The sequence below is a fragment of the Eutrigla gurnardus genome (assembly GCF_963514095.1).
Source record: "Eutrigla gurnardus genome assembly, chromosome: 11".
NCBI classification, from domain to species: Eukaryota; Metazoa; Chordata; class Actinopteri; order Perciformes; family Triglidae; genus Eutrigla; species Eutrigla gurnardus.
The window spans coordinates 10,945,361-10,965,204 of NC_139925.1; positions in this window are offsets into that span (position 1 = coordinate 10,945,361).

Genomic DNA, 19,844 nt, shown 5'->3' on the forward strand with positions numbered 1-19,844 from the left:
GATCACTCGGCAGTGCAGAGCAATTTCCCTTCAGGAGCTTAATTATCATTTTCAATGGCCATTGTGCGACACATTGTGTAATTAAGCACTTAATATTCCTCGCTATCTGATTATGTCACAAAGGGGCTGAGGAGCTGTGGGTCGAGCGAAGGTGTTTGTGTGTGCACGCCGAGTGGTGGGGAGGGATTTGAAGTTGGGGAGGAAGTGTGTAGGGGCGTAACAAAGGGCCAAAATGTGTAAAATGGGGTAGCACTGACCTGTGTGCCCCTTTCAAGCTGAGAGGGTCTTCTGTCTGACAGAAGCTCAGGGGGGGTTGATTAGTTTGAGCCCCAACTGTTCCGGTAAAACAGTGCAACAAGAGCAACCGGCCTTCTGCAGCTCCAGTCGGACGGAGGAAGAGGAAGAGACGAGGCAAAGAGGGGAGAAAGAAAAGTGGGAGGCCACAATCACCAATCACCAACCCCCACCACCTCTGACTGTCTCCCCAACACACACACCAACCCACACACACACACACTCTCCCCAATGCCTCCACCCCCTCCCCTACCCAACACCCAGTCACTGTCAGGCCAAACACATGATGAATTGCCCTGTCAACAGAATTCATTCAGGGACCAATTAATTCAGCAGAAATGAACTAGAGCCATCAGTCGCTGAAAAACTCAGTGCAAAGAGAGCAAAGTAGCCCCACTTCAGAAAACGAGGAAGAGAGGGAGGGAACGAGGGAGAGCGGGGTGAGCGTGGTGGAGACGAGAGGGCAAGCAAAAGAGAGAGGGAGAAAGAAAAGGAGAGGGAGAGAGAGCGTGGTGGAAGTTAGTCTGACAGAAATTGGTCATTTAATGCTTTAGCGCACTGGAGACAGCCCCTGTCATAGAGGAAGGCATGGCAGGGGCTCCCCTGGTATTTTATTTATTAATTATCCTATGCAGCGAGGGGCCTTTAACTGTCTCAGTCCAGCCCCGTCAGCCCGACTCCCTGTCATTTTCTCTCCACAAACAGATCCTTTAACACCGCGCTCCAGGTTAATGGAGACAAAGCCAATATCCAACCAACCTTGCCTTCTCCCCCAAATACAGTATTCATCTGTACCTTATCCAGGTAATTATGTCTCAGACGATCTCCTGAATATGTCGTTGGGATGCTAATAAACCACTTTGGAGCTGGCGTGCAGAACACGCCTGACCTTTTCAACTCACCGCTTCATGGTGGCTACACCTCCCGAGGAGGGCAGCAATTATTTACACCTTATTGGGAGCCACATAAACACAGTTCCAAATTATTTACTGACGGCATGCGTATTATTATTTTGCGATATAACCGAGACAAAGTCACGCTTATTTCCTCGTAATTGGCCGCTGATATGTAACATGATTCAATGTGAAATCTGTGTTGATACAGGGGATGCTTTGCCAACTAAAGCTACCTGTGAGGCGGGGATTTTACCCACCCAAAATATTTGTCGCCTCAAACGCTCCCGTCTCTGTTTCCTTCACGATTCTCACAAAAATTCAACAGAATGGTGCTTGCCAGGAGCTGTTTTGTTGGCGGTGACAAATTAGCGCTGTGAAGGGCGATATCAACACCAGCTAATTAAGGTGTCGTGTGATTTTGGGCTCCGGATCAAGAATCTGCTGATTCATCCCACGGGTGATTATGATGTCCATATGGTCAACGTACAGTGCGCTACGTAGGGAAACACTATCGGCCCGCAGCGGCGGCGGTTTTGCCAAAAGTTTGATCTTGTCTTTTGTGGTGGTGTTGGGTGGTGTTCATCAAGGCTCTGAATTATTAACGCCATCTTTTCTTTAAGCCTGGGATCCTCTAGTGGAAAAACACGGGGATGAGGGGCAGCTGGGAGGCTGCCTGCGACTGGCTGCCCCTCTTCTCTGACATCAGGAAGTGAAATTTAACGCTGTTTCCACTGTCGTTCATTGATGGGCTGGTGTACCTTGGATGCCCCCTTCTCAGTTTCACTCGGTTTTAAGGAATTATCACACCTCATGCAACATAAAGGTGCTTTTAGGATAGGTGTTTGATGGTTTTAACGTCCGAGTATTTAAAGCTTGATGTCATTAAAACCATAAATAATCCTTACTGTTAACTCACATTCGTCGGGGGCCAAATGATGAGTAATTACTCCGGGGACTCCGGGGGCTAATAAACTCAATTCTCTCTCTCATTGCTCTCAATTCAGTTTACTGTAGTGCTAAGCACAGTGAAAATACACCTAATAGACAACGCTGGCATACAAGCCAAGTGAACCTGACAAATGGAACAGAAAAGCTAACAGAGAAGAAAGAGGTGCTTAGGCCAACTGTCACAGGTAAAGTGCTTTCCTGATTTCTGTTTACTCACCATGCTTGAAACTTGACTTGCTTTCCTGCAGCTTACTGAAGAGATTCTGCCTGTGAGTCAGCCGGTTGTCAGCGCGTCTCACGCAAAAAAAAAAAAAAAAAGCTCATCAGCATTAAATTTGGAAGGTGGGAAAAGTTGGGAAGTGCAGGTTTTTAGAGTATGACATGGTCAAATAAAGGTTCAAGTATTTTTATTTTTTTGCATTTAACTGAAAAGGATGCCCTTCTTGGTATTTAAAGAGTGCTTTTATTCAAGCAGAAGACAACTTTAGCTTTAACACACCCTCCTCTGGCTCGCGTCAAACCCTCATACAGACTCTTATGTTCTCTCTCTGCATATAAAGTGTAAGGAATTAGAAGAGTGGAAGGACAGGAGTGAGACCCACAGAAAGACACTGCATATGAACAGAGAGGAGATGTGCTGTAGAATATAATTAATTAAATGAGACTAATTAGGAACATGAGAGCAGGTGCCAGGCTATGAGCTGACAGGGAAGACAGCGAGACAACATGCCAGTGCAAAAAACAGAAAAGCACAGACACACAAACACACACACACACACACATACGTGTAGATGCACACCCAAACACATACACACATAATGCACACAAACACACAGCTGCGGTTACGAGGGTGTATCGTGACAGGCACAGGGACAAAACAACTTTCTGCATTTTGTCATGTGAAACCCCACAGGAATACTCCTGACAGGAAGCAGAGACCCAGGCACCGTGGGGGTCTCTTGCCTTTGTCTCACACACATTCTCTTTATTATTTTGTTCTGCAATGGAGGAAAAAAAAAAAAAAAGTTTGCACAAGCCAAAGATTTCTCTCCCCTAATTATTTCAGCACTTGCTCCAGACTGCAAGCAGTGTAAATGCACGGACTATGTTTCTTCTTCTAAGACCTCTTAAAAAGCTCCTTCTGTAGAGCTGCTGCAACAGGGCACATTCCAAATTATTCATTAAAATGTTATATGATAGACATTTATTGGAAAAACTCATCTATTGAATGGATGAATACTCTCAAATGGACTTTTTTTAATAATGCCTATAGAATATATATATGTTGTTTTTTTTGCGAATCAGACTGAATTTGACCAGAAGACAAAGAAAGCATCAATACAGGGAAATATCAAGAACATTATGTATCAGTGTGCAGGTCAAGACATAACTACATAATAATGTTAAAGTGAGCAAACACTGCCAACAGTGTGAGTGGAAACGGACTAAAACCTACCTTACCAGTTAATTTTCAATCCTGACCCTGTGCAAAAGCACCAAAACATTGTTATGAATCTAATGCTCATTTGAAATGATACAATCATCTGAGTTCTAACCAACTGAGGATAAAAAGAAGCAGCTTAACAATAACTTAACTGACAGAATATTAATTGGCAGCTATTTTAATAGTCTAATAAAGTAATTTCTCAAGCTAAAAATACCAAATGCATGTGCCAGCCTTTGAATGTGAGGAATTGCTGTTTCTCCATATTTTATATCATTGAACTTGTAAATTGAATCCCTTCCGAGCTTAACTTCCAACTCAAGAAGAAATCAGCTTGGAAGAAGAAGCTGCATTAATTCTTTTAAGATGATTTAAGATATAATAGACTAAATGTTTAATGGATAAAATGCAGAAATAAGATGTAGATTAACCATTAATGACAATAATCTTTAGTCCCTGAACATACAGAAACACCCATGCTAGTCAGAAAGATTACATACAGCGGGACCATCTAGCATTTAGCGTTGTCCAATTTCCTTCACCGCTGTGTTCTTTCACAGCGAAGAAGTGAAAAACAGACGGAAAAGCCGACGCCGTGCCGAGATGAAAAGAGCTTGTTCTGGCTCTCACTGCCTGGTCGCGACAATGAGGTTAAGTACTTCTTTGCACGGTGCCACAAATAAAAATGTCACCTGTCCCCGGCAACTAGAAACCCATGTCAGCGTGCTGCGTGTAATGCCTCCGACGCAACTTATTGTCAGGTTTACAAAGTGTGCGAGCTTCTGCACCGCACAGCAAAACAAAGCTACACAGGCACGTTTGACCCGGTGTAACGTGGGCCTGTTAGCGGCTTTCTCTAGCTTTTCCATTTTTTCACAAACTACCCGGGTACAAATAACAATCACGGCATTGTATTAAGGGGATTCAATAAAGCACAATTTCTTGGATACGTCCAAATGTAAGCGATGACTTCTAAAGCGTATGGACAATGCTTCTCTTATGTTACAATTAATGATAGAAAGCAGTTATTTTAGCTTGAGCGAGACAAAGGAGGGAAACCATTTTTTATCAAAAATTACATGATGAAACCTCAGAATTTTCTGCTGTCAATCACAGCCAAACACCACAGGATCTATACCTAACATTCTCTCTAGAAAACACACAACACAGCAGCATTTAGAAGGCTACGTGGTCCTGAGAGTCTGCGAAGCGGACAGCTCAATATCTAGCCTTAGCGCGGCTTGTCAATGCAACACCAAACTCAAGACAGAGAGCGGTGGGGAAGGGGGGGTTGGTGCGGGAAGGCTATTTTAATTATCTGTGGTTGGGTCGGACTGTGCATCATCATTAGAGAGACTAAATAGCAGTGGTCACTGACTCAGGTAGTGGTAAACGGCACAATTAACAAGCTGAGGAGGGAGAACTGTATTCAATTTGAAAGCCTTCTCTCCTAATCCATCTCCAGTGATCAGCAGTGCTGCTGAGCTACGCCCTTTTACATTCAATTACATTAATCAGGTTATTACCCAGCAAAAAGTCAACATTTTAATCAAGAACTGGCAAAGTAGGGCAGGACATTATATCTAGACAGGGCTAAGTGACAGTCAGAAGAGGGGAGTGATGATATTCTACTGAAGATCATCTTCTACTCATAGAAAATGGCACCTCATGGAGGAGGTTGGCATGTTGTGGGTGTATACTATTCATTCCATTTTGAAGCGCTCCACTTTTGTCAGCATTCAGCAGTGAGTATCTGTCGCCACGTCTACATTTGTTCAAGTCGGAATTAATCCAATCCTTTAGTGGGCACGTTGTGAACATGTACAGCTCATGTCAAGAATTCAGGCACTTTCTTTTTCTTTTCTTTCTTTTTTTTTTTTTTTAAGCCTTCCAACCCTGCAAATCCTCTGGATATAATCCTTGCAGGGGTGTTGTTAGCACAGCAGGTGTGTAAGAAATGTAAAAACACAGCTGCCGGGTTCACGTCCCAATAACTAGCCTGATAGTCTCAAAATCCTTTGACGCGCTCTTTATGGAAACTCCGGGAATACACAAGCCATTATTCATATATGGATGTAGAGATCCACTGTGGTCAGGTAGGGGATTATTTCATTCACTGCAGGGGAAAAAAGCCAATTTATATGAATATGTGCTTACTTCACAACTAGTTCAAGTTGACTTTGCTGACTGATTGCTGACTGCACACACAAAGTGAATCTAATTTAGTAGAACCTCTAGCTAAGCAGTAGTTTCTTGGACATTTTTTCCCCTCTAACAGGGGGAGAAATCAATTCTCGGGCATCTATGACATTCAGGAGATGCTTGTCTTGTTTTTATTTGACTTATTTCCACACTTCTTTTCTTTTTTTTTTTGCATTTTGGCTTGTTAGGAGTTCTGTGGTGGCTGACCCGGGAATTGGGTTCTGATTAACGGAGGGAAATTCTTGTTGTCCACTCCATAATGAGAGAAGACAGAGGTGAGAACAGCTCAATAGGAGAGATAACCACTCTTTGATCCAAACGGTCATGCAGAACCTATATTCGCTGCATCGTCAGAAAGCGTAGCGTTAAGCTCCCCACTTTTAAATCTCCTCATCAACTTTGAAAGGGACAAATATCCTGTGAGATAATTTGTTCTACAAATTATAATGTAAAACAAAACCAATTTGAGTTGTTGAGTTGAGTCTGTCTTTGGTTAATAATGTACTTTGCAAATGATGGCGGACTGTCTGCCCTTTGAGTATATTGTTTCCAGATCACAGCCTGCAGACTTTTGCAATATAATAATTGACTTCTTACACTCAGTTACACACAAACAGCCGCCCCGCGATACGGCATCTTCACACATATTCAAAATATTAAACTGTCTAAAGTGCCATTTCTTGAATCTCCACTAACAAGACCCATCTCAACTTAAGATGTCTTGTTAAATTGAGACCTTGTTCCCCAGTGGACTTAAATGTAAAACATATCTCTCCCCTTGACAAGCAATGTTAATCCATTTAGTGTAACGAACTAACATGTCCCTAATTAAAATATGCCTTTTAATGATACATACTGACATCCTGGAAAACACTGTCACGCTTCCCTCCTTTAATACAGGAATATGCTAATTGCTTCAGTAACATTGGTGTTCAAATCCCAAGGCTACCGCCACATCCTGAGGGAGTTTGTTGGTTTTGAAACCTTGCCGTACAAAAGGAAGGGGGGGGGGGGGGGGGGGTCCTTTAACACACTGTTTCTTGAAGACTGTTTGGGCCAGCAGCAAATGTTAGGGAGCTTTCATGGTCTGACACTGTTGATTTCCATTCATTTAGAGACATTCAATTTACCAGTCAGGAGTCTCACTCTACACCCCTTCAGTCTAGCACTTCACCTATCGGCGCCGTGAGGGCAGATAGAGAGCTTCAAGCTTCCAGCCCATTCCATGGCAGCTCATTTAAAACAAATCAGGCTGATTGCCGAGTTGCCGCGCTCACACGGCCCAGGTGATAAAGCAACTTAAGCCCTCTAATTCTTTGGTTCAGAAAGGGCCGGTAGGTAATTAATTCCATATAATGAAATCCTTTTGTTACCTCTTGGTTTTTTCTCCACATTTGACTCTTGTTTCCTGGTGTGTGTGAGGCCATTTGATGGGCAGTAAGGGACAGGTTCAAGTGGGCGGAGTCCGCAGCCCTCTGTGGTCGTCACCCTGGATGAGAGTAAGGCTTTAGTTAATAGGCTCTCTCTGGACAGATGAGGTCCATTAGGAGGTTAATTTAAAAATGAATAGAGGACATAGAGAGAGAAAAAAGGAGATGGAGACAGAGAGAGGGCTGAGCGCGGATCACATAGATCATGGGGGGAAAAGAACATAAATAGAGCGTCAAATATTTATTTCTCTGTGAAGCAATGCTGCTAATTACGCACATGATAATCAAAGAGCCAAAGATTCAGAGGAGCCACTAAATTCTCACAAATGACCAAATGAAAATGAGGAAGCCTGCTCCGGACCAAGCTGCACAACTGAACCCTATCACTTCCCATCCGCGAGGCCATTTCTTAAACATTGAGGCATTGTTCAGATGCATGGACTGCAGCCCCTGACTCCCAATTTCCATTTCTCTCCCCCCCCCTCTCCTGCAGAAAGGCTGAATCTGATCCGGACCCATTGGTGTGTGGATAATGAAGGGGTTACCAGGAGCTGGGAGAGGCCCAGTAATTCCCCGCACCGGGGGAGTGGGTTTTTGGGTGGGGTTTGGATGAGTACCCCTGCTCCGTGATGCATGCACTCATGTGAGCTTGTGACAGCCTTTACCCAAATCCAAGGCCTGACATAGACGCTGCATGCATTATATAGAGATACAGTACAGAATCCGGCTTCATACATGTTATTGCTGCAGAAAAATGCTTTTTTTTTCCAAACAAAGAGAGCTCAAGCTGTTTACATTAGTGTTTGTATGACTTTGATCCGATATATGTTGGGATGGATTGTAGTAGCTGGACTTTAGTTACAGTGAAGGATGAATTTGGTTCTGCTAAATGACTGATAACAAAATCATTGACATTGCATTAAATACATGTAAATATCCCATATATGTCGAGCTGAGCTCATCATCCTCTTTTTTCCAGTAGAGGTGGGAGTAACCCAGCTCAATCTAAGGTCACAGAAATTTGCATATCATCTGGCAAAAAGGGTTAGCCAATGTGTGGGCGTCTCCCTGAGGGGGGTCACCTTAAACATCAGTGTTAAGGCACCAAGAGACCCCCACATACTCCAGGGTTAAGTATCTCCACTTCATTATGATAAAGATGTGAACAACTACCCATCCTACCAACGCTGTCAATAGACATTGAGTCCTGGCTCTATCCAGCCTGGCGCGCCCTCTCTCAGGCCCGGCATGAGCCTCCATCCATCATCTGAATACTACAGACCCGAATCATTGCCGATCATTATAGTAACAGTGAGAGTCTCCCGGTGATTGGCCGCGATTGTTAGATCACAGGGATCCGAGGGGTGATCCATCACGCTGGGTGGCACGCCAACACCTCTGTGTGATGGGGTTCAACTCAGGGGTCAGGGCCAGGTCAGCCAGAAGAGAGCCCCTCCACATGGAATACCTCCCAACATTCCCAGTTACCAAAGGCTCCCAACGTGCAAGGGAAAATCATTACCATTTCCCATTTGATTAGTGTGGTTTCAGTTGTAATCCGTAGCAATATATCGATTCCTTTCTTTAAAAAGAGCTCAGATATTAATATGAAGAGAAAATCTTGAGACAAACTGAATCCTTTACTATGAGAACTGCTCTCTCTCTCTGTCTCTCCCTCTCTCTCTCTGCTTCACAATGCAAGATGAGCTTCTAACCCCATCTGACTTGTTTCTCAAAACTGGTACAAGACAACATAGCAGCCCCGAGGCTATGTGTTGTCATCCAAATGAGATAAGTTTATTTTCCCTAGACCAGCATTTGTTCCATCAGCCTGTAGGGTCGCAGGCCACCATAAGAAGCAGTGGGGAGTCCTTCTCAGCACCTGCAGCTCCAGCGAGGTGGCCCGCTAGCGAGGAAAGGCTTTGGCGGCTGCCCAAATATCTGCCTGCACCTTCTGTGCAAACGCACCAGCCTAAGGAAACCAGGAGGCAGCAATATTGTGAAACAAATGTCCCCTAATCTCAGCCTGCTGGTCTGGGGTCCTGGGTGGGGCCTCCTCATTGTCCCATCCAAACATATTTGCCTTTTTATTCTTTAAGTCTGACCCGCCAGGACGGCGTTACTGGTGAACAGGACACACCTATAGAGGTGACACTCAAAGCAGCATCAGGATCCAGCTGCAGTAACGGGGTGCTAATACATTTACACAAGCAGACGGGCATGTAAAATTGTTGACTTAACCTCATAATTAATAATTAGGAAAACTTTATGCCAAATTATTAAACAGCACATTGCACCTGTTAGCATGACAACATATAGGAGATTTTTACAAAACGGGATTATCATTTGAAATGTATCGTTGTCAATCCTTTCAGGGAGTCGTTCACTATAGGTTCTGTTATAATGAATCAAATTTCTCACTTAAGAAAGTAAATAAATAATTATTCTGTAGGAATGTAGAATTGTTTTACAGATTTCTATCTTTGATTTGTCACAACTCACAAATGTAATCTACTGTGAGCCTCAATTCTCATAAAGTTTATAGATACATTGGTTTGCTTATTACATGGAAATGACATTCACTGTACGGGGAACATCCACTCTTAAGTGCAATTAAAAACAGATAGAATCATCAAGTTCATTCATATTTCCCAATGGTATAAAATACATATACAGTAGGTAGGAAAAAGAGATGAATGCTGAGTAAGCAAATATTGACATCACTGAAGTCATTTTTCATATATCATTAACTTGCAAAGTCCATGGTTACTATGGTTACATGGTATTAAAATAATTCTGGCTAAACTCTAAACCAAAATGTAAAGAAAAGTCTATATTGAGCCACTAAGTCTCAGTAAATATATATGATATAATAATATCACACTTTTCTGTAAAAAAAAAACAAAAAAAAACTGGATTATTAGTGTAAAGTAAAGCGTACACTGAGCTAAATCTGGCTATGAACATTAAGGTATATTTAGAGCTTTTCTTTCATTCATTATGTCAATTATGTGCAGTGAGGCTGAGTTTGTTAACGAAACAAACAAACAATAACATGATTATATTGTCACCTAAATATATATATTTAATATATATTCAACCATGTACACATATGGGTATGCATTCTTAAATGCTTCTTTGCTACTTAAGGCCAAAAGGTGGTTACTTCCTGGGTTATTTCATCACTTCAAAATAATGAAATAGACTTCATACAGCTGAAAACAAACACGATGGCTTTGGAAATAAATGATCCTATAGCATTCATCCATTTTCAAACATTGAATTCATCAATGAGGGGAGTTCCTGCATACAAAGCACATTTCAGTCAGTGAACAAGACCTGTGTCTTTTGTAGCCTGGCACACAAGAAGTGGATCTGTGGAGTGTGTTATTGGAAAATAATATTTGAAATTATTTTCCTGATCACTGGTTTATCTCTTGGAATTCTTCCACCTTCAGTGAAAAGTTCTGCAATTTGGGCAAAACAAACAGAAATGCAGTCATGTACAGTGACTGGGATTTTTTTTTTACTGTTCCAAAAACTGACTTTCCATTTTTCGTAATCAGCTCTAATAGATAACAATTAAACCTTGGAGCGCGTGAAAGGAAAAGAGTTTTCTGTTTTCAGATTCAGCATTCATGTTCATCGTTCACTTTTTTTTAGTTAAGTTGCCTCGGGAGGAGAATATAAAGAGATGGAGAACATGTGAAATTGATCAAAGGGCCAGAAAAAGATCAAAGATCAATCACGATTACCTGATACTGTACAAATGATATGTATGCTGTGTATAGCAGTATGTCTGTGTGTGTGTGTGTGTGTGTGTGGGTGTGAACTTCAAATGAGCAGTCGACTGGGGGTGGAGAGTGTATCTATGGCAACGGTCTGGTCCCCAGCTGTCACAGTGAAGAAGATGATGGGTGCCATGAGCGAGGAGACCACTTAACCTCAGCTGCTCCTCAGCTTAGGGGAGTCAAGATGCTGCTGAAACCCCAACAGAACCTTACTTAATATGTAGACAACCCCCCCCTCCCTCCCCAGACAAAAGATGACTTCAAACCAGCCCGAGAGTGAGCTTCTCTCCCTCTCCTAGCTCACTAGAGGAGTTCACTATCCCAAGCTCCAATACAGCAGATGGAGTGTTTAGGGGTACGAGAGGGGGGGAATTGGCAAAAGCTAATTAGATCATGGTTTAACTGGAGAATCGCTTTAATCGTTAACTGTTAACTTCTGATAGAGGGATGCCATTTTTTGCAGCAGACTTTTAAGTCTGCTGGAACCATCTGCTAGAACTACATCAAACTACACCGAATGAATACAAAACAAAGTGGTGGAAATTAGCAAGCATTAGTTTGTTATCTAGGAAAATTAAGGCAAGTTGCAACAAAGAAATTCTTGGTTAAAAGAAAAATAAAAAGATCAGGGTCTTGGTTAAGATAAAATGAGACAGGATGAGCTTTAGTTGTGTAAACCTAACTAAAATAGCAAAAATGAAGAAAAAAACAGCATATAGTTGTACAGGAAATGAAATGCCTTCTCTGTTCTGCATTAAATCTCTCACATTTTCTTTCAAAGAGGACTTGGTGAATGTAGAACTACAACACAAATCACAGACACTACAGGACAGAGATCACAGTGGTGATGATGGATCATAATGTTTAGGGTTGCAAACCTCAAAATAGCTGCTAATTCGTTTTCTCTCAATTGACTATTAGATGAATAATGCTTATGTTAGAATTAGTTGTTTTATAGTATTTGTTATATTTGTGTATAGGTGTGTTTCAGGGACACAACGTTAAAAACTTTCCAGCACCGGTTTTACTTCCAACCCTTAAAATACCTCAAAACAAAGCACTTTTTTTTTAAATAGCTATACTGGCAACGAGGAACCTTGAAACCTTGTGTACTTTTTTGTGGTGGATTGAATCAGAACTTATTCCCTCTGCCTCAACACTGTGGCGATTATGAGCAACATTGCACCAGAGTAAAACCATAGAGATAAGATCTCCCTTTATCATAAGGTGAATAGTTTGGGGTTCATCAGCTGACAAGGTTGAACTGATGGCCTTAAGGTTCCAGGGAGGGAGGGAGGAGGGTCTGACAGGGTGTCGTCGCGGCTGTGACACGTATTGCCGGTGACAGAGGTTACAGGGTCAGACAGGAAGGTCTGTTGTTATGAAGGGGAAGCGGGCTGCATTGTTCATCCCTCGCTCCCTCCTTTACAGCGGCAGTCTAATCAGGCTTTAACGCCGCTGCCCGACAGCACAAGCTCACTCTGTGTTTTCTCCTTTATCTAGCATTGTCTCTTCGTCTGTTCCATTCCCTATTTCTGTCTTCCCTTGTTACATTTTTCCTTTTTTTGTCTCTCCACATCTTTCTGAGTCTATCCTCCTCCCGGCTCTCTGAATGTATGTGCATAGTGAGTGTGTGTGTGTGTGTGTGTGTGTGTGTCTTTGCCTGAGGCCATCCCAGGGGAGGCTCCACAGGCTTCAGAGACCAAATGAAGTGTAAGTCTATTAAAAAGGCAGAGCCTATGTGCAGATTCCCAGCGTGGCATGTCGTTCAGGTGCAGTTAATTTCCACTTGATCAACAGTCGATGTGCTGCTGACGTGAGCGCGGGGAGAGTGACAAGTCGGCCTCAACGCGTCTACCATCGTGGTGCCTCTCGTAGCAGCCTTAGGTGAACCTCGAAGGCCTTTCCAACAGCTTGCACTGAGGTTTATGTTACTGATCACATGTAGAGGTCTGATCTAATTCCAAACACTGTCACGCGTTTCCACGTAAATTCAGAGAATGACGGATCGGTAGTGCCTCTCTCTGCGGTTCATTTGCAATGGAGATTCCGCTGATAACCATTCAATTGAAACACGACAAGCACGTTTGCAGGCCACACATAGCCTGCTGTCGGGGTATGTGTGCCACAAAATCCCATGAAAGGACAGATAGATTAAATAGGCCTGTTTGTTCATATGAAGATGACAAATGTAGTAAGCTAAAGGAAAACGAAAGGCTTGGGGGACACACTATTCATAAGAGCGCCTGTGGGTCATCATGTTTTTATCTAAATCAGGTCCCAGTCCACATGTTTTCTGCTTAACCTACTTCAGGTTTTAAGGCAGCCATAAAGACAATATGTGGGCTAATGAAATATGCTGATCAACCCAGAAAAACCCCCCAACAAATTCCACTATATTAATTGAACAAATTATAACCAGCGACTGCTGTGAGCAGGTTTAAGCAAAGTGACACGAGAGCAGCGTGACCAGAGTCTGTCAGAGATAATTGCAGGTGATTCTGAATGTAGCTTGCACTGCTAAAAAAATTTAATTTGCTATTGATTTGATACTTAAATGGTCTACGTCCATTCCTATCACTACAACATGAAAGCAGGGCTGCCAATACACAAAGACTCCTCTCAGGGTGAGTCCAAAAGGCCTTGAGGTAGTTTTTATATACTCAGTTGAATTTCCAGAATCTCATTTTGTAAAGTCACATATGCCTTTCTTCAAATACAGTGATATGAAACAAAACTTAGTTGCCCACAATGTGGAAACCTCAATTATTACTTGGCCAAATGGATTTCTGCTGCATATATTTCTATTAGGGCTCAATATGATCACTTTGATCGCTTTTGTCTCTTATCCCAGCTTTGATCTTAATCAGGATATTATACGTTTACATGGAACATGTGATGAGGAACTGGGTTATTCGTATCTCAATATTATTTTTTTTATAACAGCATCCATGTTTCTGATTGTCTGTGTGCAGGTTTGTCTGCAACATCGCAGCCCCAGCATGACCACAGTTGGGTTTGCAGATGCCTGCTCTGCTGCATTTACCACTCTGCTGGATTCAGCTTCAGCATCTGATCACTGGTAATTAAAGACAAGAGCTATAAAACTATTTATGCTCTACATTAAAGTCAGACTTTCACTTCAGTGTGTTGTTCATCATCACATATTCGTTTCTTATCCATCTGGTTTTGTTTCACTGGCTAACTACTGTGCAAAGGGTGAATGAACTATATGACAGAAGCTAAAGAGGCTCACTTTCAGGTTTCACTATGACTTTTAACAGGATGCTAATGTCAAAAAATGCACTGTTTCCACATCTGTCTCTATGCCAACCCTGATATCAACTCATACTGAAGAAACTGCCAAATCCATGCTGTAGCAGATTCGTAAACCGAGAAACCATGACATCTCAGATAGCTTTTGTACTTAATTTGTTAACTTAACCTATTCCTGCACGAGAGGTTATGATTAAGAGAGTTCCTCACAGTGAAACAGTGCCCGACTTCTCCTGTGATGGAAGTTTCTAAATAAGAAGATTATTAAAGTCCCCTACCACAAAAAAAAAACGAGTTCATGAATTTTAAAGCCTCATTTTACATGACACTAAACAAGATTGTAAGATTTGTTGAACCGTGCTGTGATGATGATTTGGATGTGGAAGTTTACCGACATGACTGCAAAAGTAAATGAGTTTCTGAAACGTCTCTGTGGTTGTATGTTTTGATAAAGGTGGGTGGACACAAAAACAGACACCCACTGTAGTCTGCGTCAGCCTGCTCTATCTGTGGGCGACGGCGGAGAGGGGGTGGAGGTCAGTAGCCCAGCTCTGACCTCTCTGGGCCTATTTCTCTGACAGACATTTGTCACTCTGCTGAGAGCTGTGTGCCGTAATAGATTATTGACCACCTCAGCAGTCCCATCACTCCACACAGCTCGGATCCCCAATGCAGCATCCTTCGTCGCCACACAGAAGCCAGTAGAAAAGACGCACAGCAACAGTATGAGGAACATGTGTTATGATGAATGAAAAGCTGATACTTGAAGCGTTGTGTTATATATTATATGCATTGTGAATTATTGCATGCATTAGGAAACATATGACATAAAAATCTCACCTACCACATGCAGTAGAATAAGATGGCTTATCAGAACTATTATAAATCTGTGGATTGTTGAGGACAAACAGAGCAAACATGAGAGTAAATGGGCTAAAAGGCAAAGCCTGTTCCTTTAAAAGAGAATGGGACACTGGTCTGTCTCTGAAGAATTAGGGGGAAAGTAGGTCTTTCCTCCACATTGTGTTTTTTTTTATGTTTTGGCACATTCTGGAGTCCTTAATTGTATGATAATTCATCTCGGAGCACTAATTTACCCCCTGCCAGTCGCTTTAAATGTTGGACCATTTTGTGAACCAGAACTCAGAATTAGAAATGAGCCGATGGCTTAAAGAAGTGTGTGATCAAGCTACGGAGCATATTTATACCCAGAATATTTTTGTTTAGGGCTTTGGCACATGACTGCACATATGTGGTATTTTCAAGACATTTATATGCTTGATTTATGCTTGTTTTATGATTTGCCTGTCTTCCCAAAAAAAAAAAAAGTTTATAAATGATGGTATAAGTGAAAGTAACGCTTTTCACAGTGATGCTTATAAGCTGTGAAAGAAGTATTTATGATATCTGAAAACAAAATGCAAAAATAGCAGAAACATTAGGCAGCAAATAGTTTTTTCTTCACTGAAACGCAGATAATGATTCAAAACCAGTGCAGTCTGACGGTTTTGATGTGGCATGTTGGGTCTGCAATATGTCCCTCTCCAGCAATTCATATAATAACTACCTGCTGTTCGGATTCTTGGGCCCTGTCTGTCATGTGATTGGGGGACATTTAGGCTTATTTCGCCATTGCTTATTTAGCCACGGGAGGCCTATTAATTTCAGCAGGCCTTGTCCTCTCCAGGGGCGATCGCTACCCGCAGCACGCGAGTCCCATTGTTTAGATCCATTTACATCTGTGGTCAATGAATAATGACAGCTCCAACACAGCAAAACACATACTTGCACACAAATGCACAGGAACACGAATAGACGCAAGCTGAACACTAAATGTAGGGTTAACAACAACAAAAAAGCGAAATAAAAATGTTCCTGGGGCTTGCCTTGCTTTTGTCTGTGGAGAATTATGATTAAAAGCTGCATAATGCCAAGCAGAGCTGTAACTCTTCTTTGTGATTCTCCACCCTGTTAGAGATTCTGCTGGTGCGTCTGTTATTTTGGCACCCACCCAACCGTATTTGACCCATTAAATTAGCCACATTGGTTGATATGGTGCCATGCTAATGTTGAGGGTTTCTCTCCATCGGGTGCACAGACTCCTGGCACCCGGTATTTCACTCTGGCTGTGCAAAAGAGGCTGTGCCACTGCTACCACACATCATAGAATATTAACCCTTTTCTGTTCCCTGGCAAATGCACCAGATGGCACAGCACAATAACAGCTGTCAATTTCAAGGCAGCGCCTCTTCGGTGGAGATTTTCCCCCCTTGCTCTTTGGGACGCTGGGAGGATTTTTTAAGACATAATAAGCGAACTGATGTGCTGTTTCGGATCGTAATGAATCAAATGTTACAGCGGAGCAAGAAGCGTGTTTCCTCCCTGGGAAAGCAAAGAGGTGTTACGGAGTGAGCGCAACAGTCGGCTGCAACACACAAACACACGCATAAACACACACATAAACACACACAACAGGCGACGGAGCCGCGGAGGAGATCTTGCACATTGAAATGTACGGCGTCGGGTTGAGGTTCTCCCCTCCTTCCACCCGAGCGATCGGAGCAGTCATGAGATTAGGTCCCTGGTGCCCCCTCAGCTGCCACTCTAGTTAAATTAAAACTGAGGCCTCCAAATACATTCCTCATTGTAGGCCTAAAGCGCAGGAAAGTTGTATTTGGCTCAAGTGGCGGCTGGGGAATTGTCCCCCTAACCCAGTCCCATTCGCCTTATTTACATGATAAAAGCTGGAGTCAGGAAGAGCCACAGTCCCCGGGCTGGGGTGCATTTTTTTTTTTTTTGCTCATTTATTCATTTCTTTACCAACATCACTACCCCTTCATCAGAGGCGAGTGACGGAATCATAGTAGCAATTTAAATTTAGTTTAACACACTCCCTGGAAAACAGGACAGGGAATTGCCTCTGTGCCTGCCACATGTCTCCGCCGACATCTCGCCTTCCTGGAAGAGGAGGGAGAGTGTTTTACATACCTCTAGCGGCCCCATCATGTTGTGATTTGCCAATAGCAGGGCTTAACCAGTCATGTTTTGAATGGCTCCATTTCTCCACTGCTCCTTCTCAAGAGGACTCAAGTTGCTGCAAGATTACAAGAGTATATGGATTTTTTTTTTTTTTTACCTCAGTCTCCTCTTCAGTTCAATCAACTGACTTTCTTCAGCCGAAGTTATGAACGGGAGACACACACTGTATAACTGTCACAGAGGTCATCTATCCCTCTCATACTGTGCTTTGTAACTCAATTTCCCACCTGGCTTGAGCTGAGGGTGACACACAGGAGTCAATTCCAATAGCGACTCTCCCCCAAAGTGCATGTCCAATCGAGAACTCTGCAGTTTAACCTGAACGGACTTCATCAATCGCAGAGTTGAGGTAAATCAATTTCGAATTGACCCGAGTCCCAGCGCTCTCTCGAGTGACACCGCGTTGTCTATACGTGCTGGTTGTCCGCACCTGAGACCGCTAAACGAATCTGACTTAATGACATCACACTGGAGCGTATAACTGCTGCGCTTTGCCGGCTATCCTCGCTCTCATCTTCTCCTCGTCGTCTTTTATGCCACAGGTTTCTGTCCCCGAGGCTAAGGGGAGAGAAGTGCAGTCAGCAGGAGGTAAAATCCATACACATCTCCTGAGATCTCATCACACTCATCAGTGTAAGAACTCATATAATCCTGCTAATGCCTGTGTGCCTGTCAATAGCCGCTCTCACTGAGACAAAAGCGTCCTAATTAGAAAATGAAGGTGCAAACACACTTTATCTGTGTGTGCATGTGTGTGTGTGTGACTGAGACAGAGGAAAAAGAGGTGATGAAAAAAGCTAGTTAGGTGAAGATAACACTGGAGCACACACATCATTGAATTTGCATGAGTGGATCGTCTATTTGTAATTTTCATAATTAGCAGTATACCTTTCACATCTACTAACGCCCTCTTCATATCCCCCCTGCCATTTCTCCCGAATGGTATCCTCCTCCTTAAAGATTAATTGAAGCTGGGATAAAACAAAATGGTTCCCAGGGGGTGGCCCACTGTTTGTTATTCATGTGGGTCTGGAAACAGCAACAGTAAATCCTCTAAGTTGTTGTTAAGCTGGGGATATTACCATATGTGTGCCATTTCCATAGACTGACAGCTCCCTCTGGATCAACTGGGGACTATTGATCTTGCAGCACTCCATTTCAAGTTAATTGTGCTTGAAATGAGGTCCACACTCCCAGGCATACCTTTGTTTGAAAGGTGGATATTCATTTTTATTTGGCAGGATGTTGATATCAAAGACACAGGATATATTCTATATTTAGTTTATGTTTATCCTGCAGAAGCAGTTTCTCTCGCAGTGATTGGTCAAACAGTCGAACACTTATAATAGGGTGAAGAATGCTCGCATTTGGTTTAAGTCTTGTTCTGCTCAGTTGTGATTGGACAGAAATAACGCCCCTCCTACAATGATGAAGTAGGCAATAGAAAGGGGAAAACGTCATTTTCATTATGCAGTAGAAACTATAAGATCCAAATTCTCTTTTCCTGTCACAGAGAGAGGGGTTAAGTGAAAGTTATCATTTCTTATTGACGTCAGTCATGGAGAGGATGAGAAGGGTTTATTATTTGGAGCTACGGTCTTAATATTTGATACATTTTGCAATAATGAAACATCTATGAGGATATATAGATTTATTTTGGAACACAGGCTTGGTTTGAATGTGGCCGTGCATTTGTGTGCCAGCAATCGCTTCTATGTACAAGTTTAATGAAATGCTGTTTTATATAAAAATAGTGATATAGATATTAATTTGTGTGTACATGTTTATCACCTGGTGTTCTTCTCAACTGCTTCGAACTGAGTGACTGCAGAAATTAGTATCTACTGACAGTTTAAAGCAGACTTTCCCACCAACTAGCCAATGTACAAACAAACACTTGAGCCAGTATTTCATCTACTCATTTGCGGCGATTATTTCAAGAAAAAAAAGCCTTGAAAGCTACTTATGCATGAGTTCTTAGGATTTTTCTTCTCCTAGCCTTGTTTCACTTTAAATCCTAATCTGAGAGAAATTGTCTGCCCTGCAAACTCGCCAGACTTGGAGGAAGGTGAACTTTGCTGCTGGAAAACACAGGGGAGAAAGAAAAAAAACACAGAAAGTTTCACAGCTCTGTGGCTACTGTATGTACAGTTTAATCCTTGTCATGATCCCTTCACAAATCGGATTAGCATATGTGACATATGTGTTTTTACAGCTACTTTTGGCAGGAACAGAGTGTGAGAGGTAGACTTGGAATGAAGCAAAGTGCAACCTCATTAAGACAAAAGAGAAAAACGGTGAGGTAAGCTCTGTTATGGCCCAAATACTGCCACTCTCACTGATTAAACCTCTCATTCTCAACCGTATCATAATCCTGCCTGGAACTCATGAAGGCAGATTCTTTAGGAGCTGAAAAAAGGGGGATACCAAAACGGGATCCTTTCCTCCGAGGCAAGGAGCACTTTGCCAGGCTGGGAAAGGATGCAAATTCCATCTCTCCCAGTAATCACTCCCATTCCAGTCT